This window comes from Alligator sinensis, unplaced genomic scaffold (assembly GCF_000455745.1).
Source record: "Alligator sinensis unplaced genomic scaffold, ASM45574v1 scaffold579_1, whole genome shotgun sequence".
In the NCBI taxonomy this organism is placed as follows: domain Eukaryota; kingdom Metazoa; phylum Chordata; order Crocodylia; family Alligatoridae; genus Alligator; species Alligator sinensis.
The window spans coordinates 546,878-569,626 of NW_005842023.1; the positions used below are offsets into that span (position 1 = coordinate 546,878).

The following is a 22,749-nucleotide window of genomic DNA, read 5'->3' on the forward strand; positions in this document are numbered from 1 at the left end:
AATCTAGCAGCTGTTTCATTCAAAGGGAAATTCACCATGTTGTTGCTTCCACTTCAGGAGACAGCAGCTACACCCAACAGATCAGCTGATATGCATTCATGGGTAAGAAATTCCCCCTCCTTTTTTTTTTTTAATTCGATGTATCGGTTTCATCTGTCCATACTTGTTTAGATAGAGCTTATATGGTGACGGAGGATTCATCTTCCATCTAAAAGGTATTGCTGTAGATATCAGCTGTTTCAAGACTTTTTGGCTAAAATGTAAATCTTATCATGGCTTCATTACATGCATCACATATTATAGTTCTTTGGGTATACTAGTGAACTTTAATAAATATAGAGCCTGTCTAATTTTACATGCTGCATAGCTTAGTTTAAAAAGCCACTCAGTTAATCACTACTTCTTATTTAGTAGCTGCATCTTTTATCAGGCATGCTGCAGGTAGAAATAATTAAATACATTAAAAACCATACTTATTTTGAAACCCCGTCCCATTTCTAATACCTCTAGGGAAAAATAATTACATTTAGCAGGGTCCGTGATTTCTAAGTGAATGCGTGTTCCATGTTAGGGAGAAGTTTCACAGAACTTGAGTAGTTTCTTTTGTCTTGTGGAATATAACTTCCATGAGCTTTGGATTAAATCACATTCTAAATTCACTGTTCCAGCAGGTGGCCTTCAAATATGAGAAGGAATAAAGAAAAAAGAGAGAGAGACTTGGTGGGTGAGGAATGAAGCAGAAAGAGGTAGACTGTGAGTATGTATATGAGAGTTGAGAGGATGTTTTCTATGGCGTGCAATGTTTCATCTTTGTCACTTTGAAGGTGTGTTTGTATTTCTTCACTCTGGCACTGTCCAAGTGTTGGGTCAGACTGTTCCTAAACCATTGTCCCTGAAAGGTTGGTGTGATCAGATTCTTGTAGGAGATGTTTTTGTTTCTGGGTGGTTGATAAAGATGATTTAAATGAAGGTTGTAAACCTCAAAACATAACTTATTTATCTCTGAACTCTTTATCAAGTACATTGGTTTAGGGTGTTCAATATAACATTGTTCATACTTCTGTTTAAATGAATGCTGTGGGTATGCGTCAGACTTTTCTCAGTATTTGTTGGACAAAGAATGCTTAAGGCTATATTTGGGGGGGGCGGTGTTCATCACATAATTCCTGATTCTGTGACTTTTTCCTTTTTTTGTTTGTCTGTTTTTTCAAATATCCATCACTTGTTTTAACACCCAAGGCGCTGATTCTTGTTTACCTCTTCAACTTCTTGGGCAACATTAAGGGACTTCATATGGGAATAAAAAAAATGTTGCTTACAGAAAATGATACATTACTTAGTGTTTGTATTCCAGTAGAAGCGAGGGGCCTGAGTCATGATAAGGTTCCCTATATGCTGCCTACTATACACTTTCACAGAGTCTTTACCCAGAGGGCTGATAGTCTAACTAACTAGATAAACAGATCTAGGTGTGGCAGTAATGGGCATAATAGATGAACACTGTGACAATTTACAAACATGTTAGTCTATGATGCCCATACCCATTTTTCTTATAGTGAACTTTTCTGACACATTCCTGGGGATTGGTCTCTTGTCATTTTTATCCTGTTTTTCTGGCAGTTCTTATTGTGTGCAGGTTTTGTTTGTCCTGCTACCTAATCTGATCAACAATTTGCCTGCAGTGAGAAATATGAAGTCTAATATAATATGGGAAGCTGCCTTAGGCAGACAGGTCTAAATAGAGAGCATACTTGTTAATATTTCAGAAGTATAATATAATTAACATAATTAGCAGGGGGTTAATTGTGGTTTATTTGTTTGCTTTAGTGATTCTCAGAAGAGAGAATTTTGGCATGATAAAGAATTAATGTGATTTTGAGTTTCAGAATGAAAAGATGAAATGGATACAATTATACTGCTATAAATAGGCTAGAGATCTTGAGACCAGCAATTATTTCCAGTGTGTCTTGCTTCTGCCTCAAACATGAACCCAGTTTAGGTCCATAAGCACCTATTACCATAGGCTGACTTTTCATAGGCCTAAGTAGCTGGGCTGATAGTTTCAGATCATTATCTAGAGGTCAGATATCCAGAGTTGGTAGCCAAACTCAAGACAGTGGGTCCAAAATGGAATTTCTATTAGCAATGTCACCTGTGAAGGCTAACTGGGTAACTACATGGAAAAGGGCAGAGAGAGGCATAATTCTTACATGTCATGGTGGTGATATGTCATGCTCGGGACATGATGTTGCACCTTTTGTTGCCTGTAGTAGACTTATTTGGTGCAGAAATAATTCCATTTTCAGAGTGAACAATTTACTATTTAAATCATCATTAAAATGAAGGTGAAAAATATTTGTAAGACCCACACCAGGTGCAAGTTAAGGTAGCTGAACTTCCCACTAATCGAGCCAAGGAGGAAATATGGATACTTAACCAAACCACACCTACAGACCCTGAACTAGTCTCTCCAATGCCATGAAAACTCTAGAAATAGTAAACATAATGAGATTGGACTCCTTTGTGTTCAACAGTCTGCAAAATGATGAAGGATAAAGGCTGTGTGCAGAGGATGGGCCATTAGTTATTCAACTAAAGAGAGAAAAAGGCCGGCTGCTAATGAACGTAAACAGATGTCAGGGAAAGAAGTACATGAACTACCGTTGAGACACAGAGTAACAGGTACTATGGCAGCACATAACGAACTCACCATGCCTTGGCTTAAGCTGTCTGAAATGCTAACTTGGAAAACAGACTTTATTTTCCATAGAGCTGTAGAGGCAGACAGAATTTTTATGAACCAAGCAAGCAGGCAGATAAATATATAGCTCAGTAAGTCTAGAGGGAATTGTAAAGCAGTTTCTGTGGTGGTGATAAATAGAAGAGATGGGGTTATTACTTTCAACAGGTCTGAGATTGGAGAGCCAGAATCAGGATTTTAAACTGATCCATGTGTATCAGAAACTATTCCATCTCCTGGCAGAATGGACTTTTCCACCAGTATATAACTGTAGGCTAATGAGGGAAAGGTGAGACGATGAAAAATTCAACTGCAGCTGTCTTTGGCATCAAAATGGTGATCCTTTTAATGGCTTCAAAGGGATGGATATGATCTGAATTTTATATTCAGTTGAAGACTGCTGGTCGGGTATCTCCATTTAATAAATATGTTAAATATCAGCACTCAGTTTGATGAGGGAAAGCTTCCTTCTATGATGCGAAGCAATTATTGTTTTAATGTGTGTGGCAGGCTTTGATACAATAATTTATTTGTGATACCACCATTCATACTAATAATAGCTGTAACAAAGAAGCAGCTAGTTACTCCAGTAACAGCTAAGAAATGTATATAGATAAAGCGCATAAGTCCAGGAGTTTTTGGTTTTTTTGTTTGTCTTTTTTTTTTTTTTTTTTTTTTTTTTAAGACAAAACCAGGCAGCGCACAGCAGGTGAGATTTCTGGATCACTAGAATAATTTATTTTGCCTGCTTGCAGAAATTGCTGTCCCCACAGCTCTGCTGGCAATTGTTACCAAACATTAAAAGGGTTTACATTTGATCACAGCTCTGTCCAATGGCTCAAGATACTCTGAATGTATGTCTACAATGCAGCCTTCAGTGTAGCGTAGAATTACCCAACCTGTCACTGAATGTCCTCAGGCAAGTATTGGAAGCAGTCTAGTTACAGCAGTATGGGGCTCTGCATGGGCTAATTTGCCTTGTTTCACAGCACTGTTTTAAAGTAGCATAACGAGGGGGGAGGAGAGGATGACCACAAAAAATAGAAGCAGCTGTACTGCAAGCCCTGTTGCATTCACATTGCTGGGAGCACAGCCAATAGCACTGCTCTGTGCCCAGGGTGCTCAGGCAGTCGGTTATACCTCTGTTTGGACATGCCCCAATTGAACCCCACAGCTACCCTCTCTCTCTCTCTCTCTCTCTCTCTCTCTCTCTGTGTCTCAGTACAATAGGGATGCCATTAGGACTTGCAGTAAAGGCAAAATCTGGCTGCTGCTGAACAGTACTGAGGTTCATTAGTACACAAAGCAAGGCTGCTCCTACTCCAGTTGTTCTGATAACTGTGTCAGTTGCTGTGCTTGTACGTTGTGAAAAAGGTAGGCAAAGGAGACCAAGATGCAGCATATTTTCCTTTTAAAAAGGTCAGCTGTTTTGTTTTCACTCGCTAGTAAAAATCCAGCCATTCCTGGGAGCAGTTTTGACCTGGAATCACAATTTGGATTTAAATGAATGAATACTGAATAATGTGAACCAGTAAGGTTACATCAAGTCTGGTGTGGGCATATTCTTGTTCAAATGGTGCATGGCAGGACTTCAGTGCTCAAGGGGGCATTGGAGTGGGTAATGATTTGGAATACTGAAGGCAGAGGTGGGGAGGAAGTGTATGGGTAGGGAGGTGACTGCCAATGTCAAAGGGAGGGGAGGAAGAGAATTTACCTCCAGCCTATGTAAGGTATCAGCAGCATGACGCAGGGCAGGGAAGGAGATGTGCTAGGCCAAGTTGCTTGCCACTTATCCCTTGTGCCACTGACTGGATTCAGTCACTTTGAGGACTGGATCTGGTCTGGGAGCTATAGCACCATTGGGTTATCTTTTATAAGACTTTGGGGTAGGGAGTCCTCTTCTTGTTCTGTGTTTATACAGCCCCTAGTACAATGGGGTCATGGACAATGACTGGGGTTCTTTTGTGCTACATAAATACAAATAACTAACCAGGCTTTATCCTCTACTTGATGCCAATCCTCTCCTTGCATTTTTGCAATATCAAGTGATGGTGTTTGAATGAATCATCCGATCAGTTCCAACACTGCAAGGAATGCTCAAGACCTCAGCTAGCAGAAACTTATTGAGGGTGGGGAAAATCAGGAAGACAGAAAAATGCGGGACCCAAGGAACTCTAGCAATCTAATTGGCACAGTAAGTTTCAGGCCCCTCTTCTATTGTTTGTAGAGGCAATAACAGCATGATGGCTCCGATTAGCACCTTCCAGCATAAGAATACCCCATCTCATCTCTGCCCAGCCTCTCAGCAGAGTTTAATTGATTGACTCTCTGAATGATTTAACTTCCAGACAGAAAGAAAAGCATAATGAGGGAGGGAAATAGGTGTAGGGGAAGGGGGAACTGGCATGATGGAGAAGGGGGAAATGGGAGAGTCCTTCACATGGAGAGTAATGGCAGTATCACCAATGACGCCTCCAGAAAACTCTCCATATCACATGGGAAGATTGCCACACAAATGTCAACATCCTCGCTGAAGCTAATATTAACAGCATTGAGTCAGTGATCCTCAAGCAAAAATTTGCCAGACTGAACATTGTATGCAGATGCTTGATTCTCAATTTCCAAAACAAGTGCTCTACTCCCAGTTTAATAATAGCCTGAGATCTCACAGTGGCCAGAGGAAATGCTACAAGGAAACACTGAAGACCTGTATGTCAGGAAAATGGATGCTGACATCAAGAGCTGGGAGAAGGTGGTGCCAACTGACTCTAATGGCACCACAACCTCAGCTAAGCAGCAGCCCGTTTCAAGGTAGTGTCTTGCCCTTGAAACGGAGAAGAGAGAGCAGAGGAAGGGAAAGGAGAGGAATCCCAGCCTGCAGCCTACTCTCCCCTGCAGAAAGACCTGCAACTTAAAATCCTAGACAATTAGGGTTGGAAGGGACCTCAGAAAGTCATCTAGCCCAGCCCCTTGCTCAAAGCAAGGCCATTGCCAATTAGATCGTTCCATCCCCAACTAGATAATTTCTGCAACTAGATCTGTGGCTGAAGGACTGGACTCCTAAGTCACTTCAAGACCCGTCAATGAGCTGTGGTAGAGATCGTCCTTGAATCAAGGAATTTCTGATGACAAATGGCAATGGGGATGGGAAATGCACAGACCCCTAACATGAGGGAGGGTTTGGCAATTCGGGTAGCAGAGAGCCCCTGCAATAGAAGGAGATGAGAGGATGACCCACAGGGGCTTATCAAAGGATATAAGGATCCCCTGCTGTATGCCTTCAGCCTACAGAAGCACAGAGTGTATGCCTCCTCTGTAATGATCACAATTAATTATTGATAATGCACCTTTTTTCCTAGCCTGGGCAAAGGCTTAATAGAATATAAAAGAGCTCCTCGGGCAAGTCATGCAGTTCTTAGCTAGCAAAACCATTCAATGGCATGCTTTTAGAGTGTTATGAGAATAGGGGATTATGAAACTGTGATTTTTCTAAAGGGACAATTCCTTGCCATTTTCTGTCACAAACATATATTTTTATCCTGTGCTCAGCTTTGAGTATTTTGCGTTATTGGGGGTTTTTTCACATTGTGTTTCTCTCTCACTTTCTCTCCTTCCCCAATTTTTCCCTTTTTTTCCGATTGGGGGAAAATGGAAGAATAGGGAAGGATTTAGGGGGAGGGGAGGAGGGTGCAAGCTCTGGTCTCCTCAAAGCCATCTATTTTGACTAAAGTGCCAGGGTGGGAGCAGAAATGAGGGGATGGAGCTTATTTCTCACCAGTGATCCTGGGCTGAGCAGGGAGGCAAGGTTTGAGTTCTCAGAGCCTTGGTACAGGGAGCCTGGACCTTGTTTTCTCTTTCTGTTTTGTCTTAATCTGAAAAATTAAGATGTCTGGTTTTCCTGTATATTCAGGTCTCCGAGTGAACACAAATCTGTTCATTGAGATCATAGGCTACTTCAGTTGATTTAAGACATCAAGTCACCTTGTCTATCCCTATGTATAAATTAGAATGCTGCCTACCCTTTCCTGGAAGATTAAAGATACGTCTTCCTTAGCTGCCATGACAATATTCTTTCTGTTTCCCTTGCATATTTTTTACTGGTACCTGAATGCAGGTCTTCAGTTCCTCACAGTAACATTTCACACCATTGTCATGCAGATTTTTGCACTATATGTGATGTGAAGTGGTAGAGAACCAGGCCTAGTGGCCTATTACAGAGGTGTTTCTTCTTGTTTTGGTCTGAATATGGAGTTTAATCCCAGTCTCACCGATGTTAGTGGCAAAGTTTCCAGTGACTTCATGTGAATGAGGACTGTTGCTGTTTACAGCAAGGCATGATGTACCACTTCATCATTCCCACTGGGAAGTGTCATCCTCATTTCATACATGGGGAAACTGGGGTGCCAAAGTTAAGAGGCTAACTCAAAATTGCACAGGAAATCTTTAGTAGAGCTAAAAATACGTGGCTCTCCTGACTCCCGATTCACAACCTGAATATATAGAAAGACTATCCTCTCTCTCTCTCTCTCTCTCTCTCTCCATTCCTTCCTCTCCTTTTAGGTGGTCCTTGGGGGCTTTTTTTGTTTGTTTGGGGTTTTTTTACAGTTATAAAAGGATATATTTTCCCCCACTTCAGTTCCCCAAAACATAAAAGTGGTAGGTCACCACTTGCATAGCACTGCCGGGACAGATCTCTGAGCTTGCCCAGATTAGAGATTTTTGAACTAATGGAATTGTTGATGCATATCAACATGCCCGCTCCCACACATGCTTTGCAGAGGGAATGGTGTGATGGGAGTGCCTACCCATGTGTGTGCATGGCATCCAATGTGGGGGCCCCCAGATTGTGTGGTCCCTGCTGGTGTGGCCTGTGGGGCATGCAGCCCCCAGCCACTCTTTAAGGTGGACAGTCCTGAGGTAGGTGAATATATGTCAATCCTAATTGCAGCCATAAGGCTCTAGTGTAAAAAATGACTTGCAGCATACCCTTATTGTAGACCAGGGTAAGATTTCCCCAGTACAAAGGTGCAGCTACAGTAGAGCATTTTTACCACATGTCAGTTTGCACATTAGGGAAAACCTCATGAAGAAAATGCAGCTAGTAGATTTTCAAATGCTAAGGCAAACTCTGGGGGACCTTGGGTTTACCTTAACCTACTTCTCTGATGAAAGATATAACCACTTGACCTCAATAGGATCTTACCAAATTTTAGCTAACATATATGCTAAGAACACAGCTGCTTTTTTTTTTTTTTTTCCTTCTGGTGAAGATGGGGCCTGGATCACTCTTCATGCTGTGCAGTGCATCTACACATGCATTTACAATGATGTAGACACACTGAGACAAAGATCTGACCTTGAGTATTCTTGATTCAGCAATACATACAGAAAAGCTTTTCAAAGGGGGTAGTTGTGAGTCCTTGAAGAGTGTGGAAAGAGAAGGTAATGAGCACCCTTAAGAGAAACTCTTAATGTCATTGTCCAGTTAAGTAGGAGCTGCACATTATAAAATTGAGAAGTCTTTTTTGCCTCTCCTAGTGTACACCCCAAGACATCTTGTACATTTTTATGAAGACAGAATGCTCTCTTGCTCTTTGTATTCTGTCTTCTTAAAACGTTCGATCCCCTCAACCCCTCTGCTTTTTGTGCTTTGACGGGATTTACCACTGAGCAGTTACCATAGAAACCAGGACCTGGCTGTTCTAGTAATGAAAAATCTGCAGAGAGCAAATAAACAAAAGTAGCACATCCAGGAATGTATGATTTGGATGGGGGGAAAAAACTGTGCATTGCATCAATAATGGATGATCCAGCTTCTTAAAAGTGCAAATGAAATAGCAAATGGATATGGCTCTTAATCCCCCTGTTTTATGTTTAAATATAACCCTCTCTTCCATCTGAGGTCCTTTTAGGATTGCTGAAAGCACTGATTCCAGTGGTCTCCTTTTGTAGTAAAAAGATATGGAAAGAGCTGTGAGGCAAAATATGCTGCAGGAATGAGTTGTGGAAAATGAATCAATATCTTGCCACAAAATTGTGAGGCCAGCCTTCTCCTCCAAAGCCAATGGAAGAAAGGAACAAAAATAGGAGAAACTAGAATACAAGGTGCAGGTATTCTACAAAGGAAACACTGGGTCTACTGGAAGCTCCTACCTGCTTTGAAGCTTCTTTGGGACTGCTGGGCTATCTCAGTCTCTTATCTTTTCATTTACCTTGAGACAAAGAACACTGATTGGCCACATGCATCTTTGGACAAAAAGGTCCATTTTAACGTTTTGGCAACCAAATATTAAAATCATTGTGTGGACAAGATTAGTTTCCACATGTGTTAGCTGGTTGAGGTAAACCCCAAGGTCTCCGAGGTAAATATGGGTCTCATCGTTCCCTTTAAAGCCCTGTCTGAACGCTCCTCCCCAGCCAGTTGCTCTATGCCAAAGAAATACAGGAAATGATCTTGATAAAGGTGCTGAGTTAATTGGCATTTGACTAGGTAGCTTTGCTACTCAAATATGGGTGGCCTGGAATTAGTAGTTGGGGGAATATGCAGATCTACCTTTACAAAGATGTTATCTATCAGGAGTTGATTGCCAATCAATTAACCTGGGGTAAAAACAATCCTCTGAGGGCCCAGACAAACTGAGATCTGTCATAAAGGCTCAAGAGGGAAAAGGAAAAGAGCAGATCAAGGAAGAAGCCTCCTACATTAGCAGCTGAGCTTGGCAACAGATTTGAGAAGGTTAACTGAGACCTTGTCAAGGTTTAGCATTCTTAGGTGCCACTGGCAGTTGTGGTTATCCTAACTGAATTGACAAACTCTCAGTGCAAGTGCAGCTGAATTTCATGTGTGCTTATAAATGCACTTAGGAGATGAGCTAATATGCTAGTGTGGCGAAGCACCTTTGGGTAGCTCGCCACTTGGGGGCTCTCGTAGGCTCTGAGGGGAGCCTGGTTTGGAGAAGCAGCAGGGGAAACCTCCCCCAGGAACTATTTTAAGAGGGGAGGTGTGTGGCAGGGCACTGTTGGTGCCTGCCACTTTAAGAGTGGAGCCAAGCAGCCAGCAGGTGCTTGATTGTGGCGGACATTTTATAGGCAGCCAGAGATCTATAAACAGGGCAGTTCACATATCGCAGGCCAGGCAGCAACATTGCCTGGCTGCAAGGCTTCATGTATCATCCTGGAGGTAAGGGAGGAGGTGTAGGGGATGGTAAGGAGCCTCCTGGTCCTGGGCATGACCTAAAAACTGCATTCTGCCAGGAGTGGGTGGCCTGGTGGGGCTCTCAGTGGTGTGGGAGCCCCCAGGAAATGCCAGGCCAGTTATCACCCTGGTGAAAGGTGGGTCGGGGCGCCTTAACCCTAGCCCTCACCTTTGGGTGGATCAGGTAACATCGGAGGTAGTGGGGCCAGGCACGGCTGCGGCCACCTGAGCCCACCATGGAGGGAAGCCCCAAGTGAGGGGGTGGCCCCCTGTGGAGGGAGTAGGCCAAGGTAGGTCCTCAGATGCCTGAGGCTGTAATTTGGGCCAGAGGCCAAGTAAAGAGGGCTTGGTCTGAGAGAGAGGGGCAAGTCCTGACCCCGGTAAGTCCTCCATCACTGGGAGGCCAAGTGTGGGTCGAGAAGAAGAGCTAGATTAGAGCACAATGACCTGCTGCTCCAGGAGGGGAGTGAGAGTCCCCATGAGACCCTGGAACACCAGTCATGGTGTGAGTTACCCCAGCTCCCACAACCAGGTGGGTCACCTGCTAGCAGGGCAGAAGGCAAATCCAGGAGCGAGAGTGGGGCAAGAGGCTCAGAGGCCTGACTGAGAGTACCCTCAATTGGTCAATGCTGGGGCCAGGACCAGAATGGTCAAAAGGGCCAGGGGCCACCACGACGGACGCCCAGAGCTGGAGGCCCGGGGTTCCGACTGGCCTTGGAGGTGAGGCCAGGGCCTGTGTGGCCGAAGGCCCTGGGGAGACCACGACCAAGAGGGAAAATAATTTCAAGGAGCTAGGCAACCCCGAATGAGGGTGAAGTAGGCCGCCTGAATGGAGGGATCTTGGAGGGGTCCTGACTGGAGGATTCTGGGGCCCAGTGTGGGGCTGGTGAGGGTAACATCTGTGGATGCCATCTCTGAGGCTTATCCTGTGGTATAGGGGAGGATCGGAGCTGCAGATAGCACCCCTTGGCATCTGGGCAAGAATGGGCAGCCTCCCGCCTTAATTAACATCATAATTAATTAAGAACAAGGCATGGCAGATGAGTCAGGTGGGTGGTATGCCCAAAGGCAAGTGGGGAAACTAGCGCTGTGGCTAGTCGCAGAGCTCACTTTGCCACAACTAGGGCTATCAAAGGACCCAGTTCATGTTCTTCACATAGTTATATACTTGCTGCTATTAATTCTTCTGTCATTCACACTCTGAAAATGAGCCTCTTGGGCTAAAGAAGCAAAACTCTTTTATTAGGTTTATACCCCTTTTTTCCCCTTCTTCTCCTTGAGCACTTTGATTGTAGACAACTTTGTTAGAATGCTCTACAACTGTGGTGTATGGTAATGGATTACAATAAGCTGATTCTCCTGTGTAAGTTGTAGCTGTCACTTGTGGATCTTTTGGGGCAGTAAAATGCCAAGAATGGCATAGATACTAACTTCTCAACACATTTTATACTATCAAAAGGAATAAAATGTGACTTATACCCTGTACCACTCCAAAATCATGCAATATTAATATTTAATATTGTGATATCTAGGCTTGAGAATTCAGCAACTATGAGGTTAATTGCTTTAATGAATAGCTTTTAGTGGCACAACCTACTAAACATGGCTTGCTACAGCTGATCTGCAGCTGTGATAGACACCTGCCAATCATTAAGGCTCATCTTCTGAGATGGCATTCACTTGATAAAAAGAGCAGTTCACAAACATTTATTAATTGCCTGAAAGAGTCTGCATCCTATATCTCCAACATGGCACTGCTTTGCAATTCAACTGCATTAGGGTGCGAGGCTATTAATGGGGCCCTGTGCACATACAGGTGGATGCCCAGAAAGATTGGACTGTAGGATCTATGCCTTCAATGAAAGCAGATTTTTTGCCAGTGCTTCAACAGAAGGAGAGATTGCAGGGGCAGGAGTTAGCCCAGAGTCACTGACTTTGGGTGTCTTGTATGTGTATCTTTTTGCAGAATTGAGCCTTTTTTTTTTTTTTTTTTTTTCAAATGACAGGAAACATCCTCTCAGATACTTTTCTATTTTATTGGAGAAATGCATGGTTTCAGCAGTTCTGCATCCAGCATGGAACCCCAGCAAAAACTACTGAATTGCATCACAAGAGTAAAAGTAGAACTATATGGCATTTTACACATAGCGGGGAGGCGGAGGGGAGTGTCATCCATAGCGTCCCTGCATTTCAAAATGATGCGGAGGGAGGCTGCTCTATCTAAAGCTCATGGAACAAGCTTTAGTTAAAGCGCCCCTGCTGCCATTTTGAAGCATGGGATGCTGATAGGCTGGCTAAAGCTTGGTAATTACCACGCTCCCCTAGACTCGATTAATCGACTCTGCTCCAGCATGTTGCAATTACAGCAAGTCAAAGCAGCCTTCCAGCTCGTTTATGTACACTCGTAGTGATGAAAAGGTAAATGTGCCAGTTGCCAGCAACACATCTGTAAGGGCTAGAAGCCAGTGGTACAGTCCAAGTCAAACCTCTTAGCTCCTTTGCTTTTCTCTATTCTGCTGTGTTGTTCTGTTTTACTTCATTCAGGTTCTTCTACAGTGCTGGGCTCTGTATGATCCAGGCACCTTCTGCCGGTGCATTAAACAAGGTGACTGACCTGCTAGATCAGCAATTCCCAACCCCAGGTCACAACCGAAATGAGGATTGTGGGGGCGATGTCAGCGGCGCTGCACAGAAAAGATGAGCCATGCCGTGTGCCTCTGCCACCGCACTCAGCTCCCAGCAGCAGGACATGGGGGGGGGTGTGGAAAAAAGGGTTGGGAACTGTGCTAGAGCCGTATTGTTTTATATTTACAATGTGCCAGCTCCCTACTTGCTTCAGCGTGAATGGGTGTATCTTTCCCTTGATGAATGCAAGGAGAGAGATTTTTCAAGGGCCATAGGCACTTAAGTCCTTTTTCAAAAGTGACTTAGATGCTAGTGAGCTCATATCTCACTGAAAATCAAAGCAATAGGATCTCTGGGGTGAACATAAGAGTACTAGAGATGCCATATGACAGTAGGGGGCAATCATTTTTGGCAGGCATGCTACAAATTAGTCCTGTACCACTCCCCTTCCCCTGCCCATGCTGCTGGTCTGCTTCTGCTCTCTGCCCTATCTGTCACTGTTCTGCCTGTCTCCTCTGCCGTCTGACACGTACCACACACAGGCCTCTTGTTCAGGTTGGCCACTACTGCCATAGTGGGTCAGCCCACAGGTCCATCTGACCTGGTACCCTATCTCCTCACAGTTGCAGAGAGTGGATGCTAAGCGAGAGAATATATTAGCAGGGTCTATCCAGCCTGATCCATCCCCAGTCAATCTCTTCCTACAGTGTCCAACATCCAGAGACCTAATAAATCCAAATTTTCAGGTGTTCAAGGCTTTGGAAAATTGGATTTAGGCTTTGTCTGCAAAAGGGTAAACTGATCAGCGCAGCCAGTCTGGTACGATTTGGCTATTATGGCACAGTTCCCTTCATAGAGCTGTATTCTAGAATTATTACTCTGCCTTCAAAGTGAAGTAAATTCACTTTTATCCTGGAATAAATTTTGTTAGAAGTTTATTGATTCCTGAATAACTGTGCTAATCAATTTTCCTGGGTAGGCAAGCGGTGATTGCAGGGGATGGCTTGAAGGTTTTTTTGCTCCAACTCCCCTGCTTCCACAACGTTCACCCAGCAGTCCTTGACTTAATGACGTCTGGCACACTATCCCTCTGGGCTAGGGACAGGCATTACACATAAACCGGTTTAAGTGATTAGAAACTGGTTTAAACCTGTAACAGAACAGATGTTCAGTGCACATAAATGAGTTTGAAAATGGCTGAAACCAGTTTGAGATAAACCTGGTTGAATGTAGTATCAGGCTTAACTGATTTGGGTCAAACTGGTTTATACAATGTCTGTCCTACATCACTTCCTGGTTTAACTTAAACCAGAGTCCCCCAGCATCCCAGATGCTTTGCAGCCCTGGGTGAGGCTCTGCTTTCTGCTCCAGAGCAGAGCTGGCCCCACCCCTCTTCCTGGTTGGAGCTCCAGCAGACACTGCAGGCACAGGAGGGTCTGGCTACCTCCCCCTACCTCCCCCACTGCCATTCCCTGCTCATCCAGAGATTCCCCCTCTCCCACAGCATGGAATATGGCCAGCCTGTGGTATGCTAGCTAAGGCTGAGAGGTGTCTGTATAAGGTAGACAGGAAAAAGGCAGACAGGATAGTGTCCACTTAGCGCTTTGTGGAGGTGATCAACAGGTCGGCTGATAATGTCCCTCTGTTCCTTCCTTGGGAAAAGTTGTTTCAGAAGAGCTTGAACTAATGAGAGAGGCTTTTGTTTGGGGTGCTAAATGCTCTGTTACTCCCTGTGTAACTCCCTGCTGGCTCCCTTGCTGGTCAGGAACACTGAGGAGGGAAGGGGAAGTCCTCCCTAATCGGCGCCATCTGCCCAGACCTGGCCATGGCCCCTCTCCCCCTCAGCTCAGCCCTATAGAAGGGAAGGGAGGGCTGCTCTAGTGTCATCTGGCTTCTAGCCTGATCCACTGCAGGTATGTGCCTGCATTTCTTCAGTCCAGAGGGGATGTCTTTGCAGTTACAAACCAGTTCCACCTAGCCAGATTAGACTAACCTGCAAAGATTAAATCAATTCAGGCTTAGGCTTTTTGAATGTTGGTTCCTAGCTCTGGTGGCACTGAGTGCTAACTACTGCCCTCAAATGTGAAAGTCAAACTCTGCTGATCAGAACAAGACCAAGGGAGATTCCTAAAGTACCCATGTGTCTTAAACTTTACAAGTGTTTCTAATTTAGAACTCAAAAATCTGTCAACCCCTGGTCCCCCCCTCTCCCCCCCCAAACAACTATGTAGTTATACATCAGATATAAAAAAAAGAAGAGCACAAAGACTGAAGGGAAGCTTAGTCCTGCTTAATCTCTTCACAGGCTCAAGCCAATATGTACTGCATGTCATTATGCAGACACTTTAAATTTATTTCTGACATACCAGAAAAATGGCCTCAACTATCTAACTGGAACATCAATTTCATGTATTGACTGAGGGAGCTTTTGAAGGCACCACAACAAAAATGATGGATTGCTATTTAGAAAAACTATAAGCAAGTCCTGGGCCTGCAGACAGAGAGGACTATCATTGATTTGAAGCAGTCAAAAAAGAGGATAATCAATTTTTTGATGCCTAACGTAATACTTTTAGCAGAAAAACAGATGGTAAAGGATATGTTTAAAAACTCAGGCTTTAAAGTTGGTCATCTAATTGGTCATCTAATTGGTTTCTTACTTCTGAGAGTTGCCAGTTCAGCTGGGTTTGTTTTGAGATGACTAAAAAATTTAAAAGAGTTTGCAGAAAGACAAATATCTTTAGTATTAACATTGCATAAAGGAAAAGAATCGTATGTATTTTGCCTCATGCACAAAGCTTTCATAACGGTTTAATTGTTCCTCTGACAAAATGAGAAGGTTTGATTTTTTTTTGGGGGGGGGGGGGGGGTTTCTTTCCAAAGAGTTGAAGATTAGGAACCCCCACTGATTTCAGCTGATATTTCTGCAAAATCAGGCACTTCTATTACAACAAGAAAAAAAAATAGATTGTTTAACTGGTGGAAGATCAGTATGTTTTCTCTTGGTCTCCATACAGGTTGTGGCTCTCACAGGGGACAAAGACGATTGTGTGGGACACACACACACACACACACACACACACACACACACACACACACACAGCTTGGGGTGGGGTGGGGCTAAGTTGCTGTGTCTTGCTGCCAGCTCTCCCTGGGTCCTACTGCCCCTGAATCCTGTCATCTTTGACAGGCAGCCAGGAGCAGATAAATATTTTCTAAATTTTTAGGGGCCCCACGAGCCAGATAAAATAGCCTGGTGGGCTGAATCCAGCCTGTGGGCCATATTTTGCCCACCCCTGTACTAAAGTGTTTACACCTATGTTTCAAAGCATAATATTGCCGTCTTGTTGGAAGAGAATGTTGGTGAAACCAGAGAGCTTATTTTCCTCTTATTTACAAATGTGAATACAATCCTGCCTTCTACAAAAAAGTGCAGTGCGGTTGATGCCTTGGAGAGCTGCATGTGTCAATAAGCATTCCCAGTGGGTCAGTCTGTCGTGAGCTGATATAGAAAGAAACCTGGGGGGAAGCATTTGGGAGTGGGGGGAAGAGAGATCTTTTTGGTTGCCAATCAAATTCAAATCCTTGTCTCTCCACTCACTGAAGCTGAATCCTTTTTGAAGGATTAACATGGCTGTATGGAAATGAACAAAGGAAGAGATCTGATGTGGGAAGCAGACAGTGTATTGCTTTAAAGGACTGGCATCTCTAGCAAATAGAATGATAAAAAAAAGTGACTTCATTTCACAAAAAAGAAAAGAATCTTAGTAGGGTTAGAGGGGATTGTTTGTTTTGCTTTTTTGTTCTGATACTACCTAGAAAGCTTTCTGTACTAAAAAAATCTATTTAAAAAAAAAAAAAGATATCGAAAGGTGTCAGAATCAGAAAAGGCATCAATATTTGGGGGCTGGGAGAGGGGCTAAGTGGTAGTTTTTGTTTTAAAAAATGTTCAATATTTGGGGGCTGGGAGAGGGGCTAAGTGGTAGTTTTTGTTTTCAAAAATGTCAGTAAAAAAACCCCACAAATGTTCAGGTGGCTGTAATATAAAAAAATTGGAATGTCATTGCTTTTGGTATGGAATAATCTGTAAAGCTTCAAAGATGTTTTCTTTCTATCCTCTCTCTGAAGTTCATGATTACTCCTGTTTTGGTCAATACACCAAGTTTAACATGGAAGCTGTGCTGTATTTCTTAGCAGGGTCAGTTCAGCCGTATGTCAGGGTGGGGTAGATAAATTGCACTGAATGCAGTTTGTAGTGCTAGGGTTTCTTGGATGAAAACCAAGATCTTAAAGTTGATCTGAAGTTCAGCAAAATCAATGGGAAGGCTCCACTTAACTTTTAAAAGGGCTTTGGATGCGGTCTTTGGTGAAGGACATTAAAGATCTTGTGGAAATTTTTGTAATAGTTGAATTAGCCCTAGTGTCCTTGGCCATGAATACCCTGTCCTTCCAATGTATGTAGTGAATACCTTCCTTTAAATAAAAAAAAAAAAAAAAAGCCTGCATTTCAGGGGTTATTAAAACATTTTGAAAGGTTGGGGGCTAGGGGGAGAGGGAGACAAATGAGCTATTTTCAAAATGCTAACAGAAGAACCTGGTATATTTAAAAGGTCAGAGTCCCATGCACATTGGAATTCATAAGGGCACAATTTCCTATGGAACCTGTGATGATGGGACCACTAAAAGGAGCAGTAGGTACCAGTGAAACTAAGCCTGCTCACTAAGGTATCTGAACACTGGCACTACCAATGTAAACATGGCTTCCTGATTTATGGACAAAAGCCAACATAAGGCAACTGGGAAAATTAAGCCTACTGGGTCACTTTTTCAAAATGGAAGCCCTTCTTCTGTCACATGAGCTAAACAGGAATACAGCATTCTAGAATAAGTGTGTTCATGCATGGAGTAAATCAGGAGCAATTAATCAAGAACAAACCATATGAAGAAGAGCTGGAAAGTATCTATTGCTGTGACTTACTTGACTAAATTAATAGTGGGTCATTTTGAGATGCACAAAGAATATGCATCTTCATGCATTGCATATGTTGTCTAAGACTGCTGCAATCCGCTATGGTGTAAATCCTCCGTTTAGATATTTAAGTGGTGGACACTTTTAGGACAAATGATGAAATACTTAAGAAGAATTTGGCTAGGTCTCAGGTGTCAAAGCATGAACTGGTCACTGAAGAAATGAAGAGTATTTTTCTTAATGTGTACAGTGTTGTAAAATGAAGCTGGTACAGTCTGGGGTGTGTACGTTTGTGTATTTACTTGCAGAAGCAGCCGCATCAGGCACAGCAGTTGTAGAGGGGACTTGAGGTATCAATGGTTAGAGGCAGTGTAATCAATCCTTTAATCCTGTTCCTGGCTATGTAAGAGTAGTACCTGAGCTGCTTATAATGGTATTTCATCCTTTTTTTCCAAAGAATAAATTGTTAATGAGCCCCTATTGCCGTTATCCAGCAGGTTTTTTTCCATAATAAAATAAGGATGACTGATGCTTAAATTAAATTAAGCCATTCACTACAATAGCATCCCATCTTTTATGTTAAGTATTAGTGTGAAAAGGGAGCTCATTTCCTTTTAAATGCAATGTCTGGGTTTGATGTGATTTGATCTATTACTATAAACTGACTTATATTACCTAGAAAGTAGGTCACAGCTAAAGTTTAAGGCTTTCGTTGTTCAGGTTTTTTTTTTGTTTTGGGTGGTTGTATTTTGTGGTTTTTTTTTACTGCAACTCATTTCTTTTCTTTTCTTTTCTTTAACCAGAAAGACTAGATGAGGGAACACAATAAGCAACACCAGTTGACAAGCAATTCAGCTCCTGGTTGGATATAGCTATTCATGCCAGCACCTGTACAGGCCTCATTTGCCTTCAACAACGTTCTTTATTAAAATCCAGCAAATGGAAATGATGACCTCAGATTACCTCAATTTCTAAACCTTGTGAATAGATAAATAATAAACTGGGAGAGGATATTTTCATTTAGGAAAGGAGAAAGTTACTAGCAAAGTAAACCTTCAGTTATGCTCAGCCAGAATTCTTCCAATACTTGCATACCCTTTTGGTTGCTTTATGACCCTTATATTTCTCACCACATTTGACATTTTATTTTTCTTTCTTCCCTCTTGGCTAGTCCAGAACAACATATTTTGCTGCTGTGTGGTCAGGGACTGTATTCCCACCTTGATTCTGTGTGCTGCTTCACCCTTCTGAGATGCCACAATAGGAAACTGAACTGTGGTATCTTGTATGCGAGTGCAGAACAAGACATGCTGAACTCTGCATTCTGCTTTTCAACCCAGCTGTCATGTATCTTTTTTCCCTGCTTTGATCAATGACTTTCTCAGTACTGAATTGCTTTCTAGCTCATATGTTATACAATAGTCACTGTGCTTGAGGAATAGAAATACTGCAGCACACAGAAGGTAGACTGAGGCCAAATCAAAGTTGTAGTCTTGTGTTTAGTCTGAGATGCACTCTCCTACAGTCAATATTAATATTAAATTACCTATTCTCCTTTAATTGCATTGCATCAGAATAACTGCAGTCAATCAGATCATAAAGATTTCCCTGGGCTGTTCTTACCAACTAATACAGGGCACACTTTCATACCAGGACTGGAATTCTTCAGCATTGATGAGGTGGAGAAGGGAGGCAAGTTGCTTCAGAGGTTTTTTCTCTTTCCCAGTATATTTCCATCTGTTGTACGGAGCTATGTTCTAGATGAAGAATATGGGAATGGAGCCCTGTGGTTTCTATATACTGAGCCAAGTCTGAAATCCAATGGTGCTATGCCACTTTACACTGAAGATCCAGTCTGGTAGCTCTGCCTCCTCACTGCTTTGTGTGTTGTGTTTTCATTTATAAAGGTACGAAACATGTGCAAAACTGTGCCAGTCTGTCTTGTCCTTTGCACCTGCTTTGTACCACTGTAAGTAGATATACAAAGTACAAGGCAAGAGATAATCAAGCCTGTGGTTTTAAGGAATTCTACACGTTCATTCCTAGTGGTGATATTTGCACCCTTGCATTCTGCTCCTGCGGATCCATGATGTACTACTAATATCATGATGTTGCACTAAGACAGCATGCACTGTGGGGTTACACAGTGGAGCTGAAAGCGATGTGGCTGACAGCCTTTCCTGATGATGAAAGAAATGGTTTCGGCTCAGTTTTTGGTTTGAAATATGTTACTACCACTTGCTTCTGTGAATCCTTCCAAAAACACTGACTGACTTTTCCTTGAACTTTGTAGCTTCTACTTTTGTTTGCCAATAAATGGTCAAAGGTAGCAGAGGATGCAGAGAAACCCATATTTCAATTCATCATCCAAAACCAAAATTTGGGGTCTGATTCATGCCTAGTTCACTACAATAGTTTCAGGCTGGTCTAACTGCATTGGCTTCCAGTGGAGTGACTGAGTTCACTGTGACGTGGCACCGATGATGACTGTTCTTCCAAATGCTGGGGGAGGGGCAGGATGGGTTCGTTATGCTGATGTGACAGAGTGGTGAGTCAGTCTCATTACTTCAAGAGCAAGATTGCCTTCTCTTCCATCTGTTTACTCTTCAAAGTCTCTGTTGCATTTAAAAACGAAGATAATGAATCATCCTGGTAGATCTCCAGTTCCAGTTCAAGACTCATCCTTCTATTATACCATATCCTTTGATACCTGCTAGAATGCATTTCTTGCTCATTATGAGTTTTGTACAACATTTCTCAGCTATACAGATCTGACTATGAAAGCAAAGGGAAGGGGAGGGAATAAAAACCTTGGCTTAGATTTCATAGCATTCCTAATACGAAAGAACTAATAGAAATCAATTGACTTATTCCAACTGTTTCTGTCTCATACACTTCAGTGTTCAGCCCATGATCTCACTAGGAAAGGATCCATATCTTCTGAGGACTAATCAACCAGAGTTCATCCCTGCAGCAGTGCAAGTTCCTGTGTTTGTTATCTATGACTTTAAATATACCTCAGATACCTGCCACTCTCAAGTCAACTCCACAAAGCATAACATCACTATTGAATGCTTAGGATATGGACAAAACAAGAAATTAAATGGCTTAAAGTGGTGGGGGATGTGCTGCGTGTCGGCTGCTCTTTTCCTGCGGTAAAGGAAACCTATGCTGCTCTAAGGAATCCTGATCTAGATTGTATTTTCTATTTATTAAAGTGTTCACATGGGCAGAGTAGTGGATGTGCAGTAAGTCCCCATACCTTTAACTCGCTGTTTTTGACATTTGTCTATAACCTTCCAGTATCTGGAATACATGGCATTAATTTTATTAAGGATTTGGTGTAAAATACAGCTGTGTTACTGAAGACTCTAACTTTCCATCATCTCTATGATTAAAACAGACAGCACTCTCATAGCCAGGTTGTCCTAGACTGCTGCAAAGGTACCAAGAGAGGAAGTACCCTTTCTCCATGTGGAAGGGTTAGCTGCCACTGGAGAAGCTCATGAATGCTTTCTTTGTTCTGCGAGTTAAAATCTATGCTGAAAAGGGTGGAAGAGCTGTTGTTATGATTCTACTAGCTGGAGAGGTGCATCAGTCAGCTGGTCAAATGTGCGTTTCCCCTGTGCACCAGGAAGTGCTACACTGCCTCTAAGTTTGCCCTTTAAGTGCCACAATCTGTCCTAGTGTCTCTATACTAGTAGTTCTCAATCTTCTTATACTCATAAATCTAATGTAGGCAAGAGCACCTGCTTACAGTTAAAGGTGTGAAAAGCCAGGAGCAATACAAAGGTAGCAAAATTGCTCCAGCTTTAACACTGCTTCATCAGGGTTATATTTAGAGCAGTGATACTACATTTGTGTCATTCCTGGCTTGTCCATATGGAACTGTTGGAACATAGCAGCTGCGTGCTCCCAATCTGTAGTTCCCACTTATTACATTCCCCTTTTGAACTGGCTCTAAATGAATGTAGGTCCATATGGGTATAGACTGGCTGGTGCCTTCTAAGCTTGATTTGATGCTTTTAATGCTGAATAGGTGCTGCTCATCTGAAAGGATTTAACCAGTCCACAGCACAGAAGGTTCCTTTTGGGCTCAGACCAGAAGTTTTCTCCTAGCTGTAAAGAGGTACTCGGGAGACAAGCACCTATGTGTGAGGTTAGCCATATCATTCCTTAGGAGCCACTGGGCATGTGTACATGAGACATTTACTGCAGAGCTGACTAACTGGCTCCTCAGTAAAGTCTGTGTCTACACATGCAGCCCTATTCAGCCAGAGTAAACTAATAAATGCCACCATAGAATTGTACTTGTAAACCCAAGTACTATCCTGCAGCGGTGTTATTTACTGTACTGTGTATGTAGATACTGACAGGTCTGGCTGGGGCATGAGGGTGCTTCACTGTGGGGGCTGCCTGCCAGCGAGCCCCACACTGAAGCACCCTTGTGCTCCAGCCAGCCCCTCCACAGCGCACTGAACTGGGTTGGAGCAGCTCCAGGCTGGCACATGCAGACACAGCACCCAGGAGCATTAAACTCTAGCACAAACTATGCTGGAGTTTATTCAGGTGAATAAATTGCTTGTGTAGATGTCTTAATCATTTTAGTTCCCTGCTCGGGTGCATCTTTGACTGGTGGTTTGACTGTGACTTTATCAGCATGTGAGCCAAGATGATTCTGATTATTATTAATAATGTAACAGACTCTTCTAAGCATAGCCAATTCCAGACAGGGTCCCTAGTATGACACTAGTATGCTACTGCTTACAAATTGTATATTCCCTAGAGACACCTTTTTGACATTTTTCCTAGCTTTTCAGAAACTTTTTTTCAATCCCTCTATTTTGTGCTAAACCATGTTGCAAGTAAACAGCCAAACAGTCACTTCCTGAATTCTAGTTCTTCTTTTTTCTAAATCCTCTTTCACAGCTGTCTCCTCCTCTTTATCTGCAAGCATTCAGAGCTTTCCAATAGCTGGCAGGTTAACAATAGAAAAAAAGATAGGTGAATCTCCATGGATTTTTTCCAGGAGGGTTTTTTTAAACAAATCTGCTGAAATTAAATTTCCAATTGATCATGTCAACAGCTATTGCCATGCACCATTTGCTGAATTATCAGAACTGTCTCCAGCAGCCAGACTCCACCAGCTTTCCCGCTGTTACTGCAACCACTCTAGCTGTACTGGTAGGAGAGTAGAGAGGCAGCTTTTTGGGGATTCTG

General features: G+C 42.8%; 1 long non-coding RNA gene across 2 annotated transcripts; it reads left to right on the forward strand.

Annotated features, from left to right (window-relative positions):
• Positions 1-20,804, forward strand: LOC102387091. Of its 2 annotated transcripts, none has more exons than XR_001357905.1 (3): positions 1-102; positions 669-753; positions 20,430-20,804. It is a non-coding gene; the product is annotated as an uncharacterized LOC102387091 (long non-coding RNA). The 2 variants fall into 2 exon arrangements; XR_001357906.2 differs by lacking the exon at positions 20,430-20,804 and adding an exon at positions 18,333-18,459.
• Positions 20,805-22,749: the final 1,945 nt, after the last annotated feature.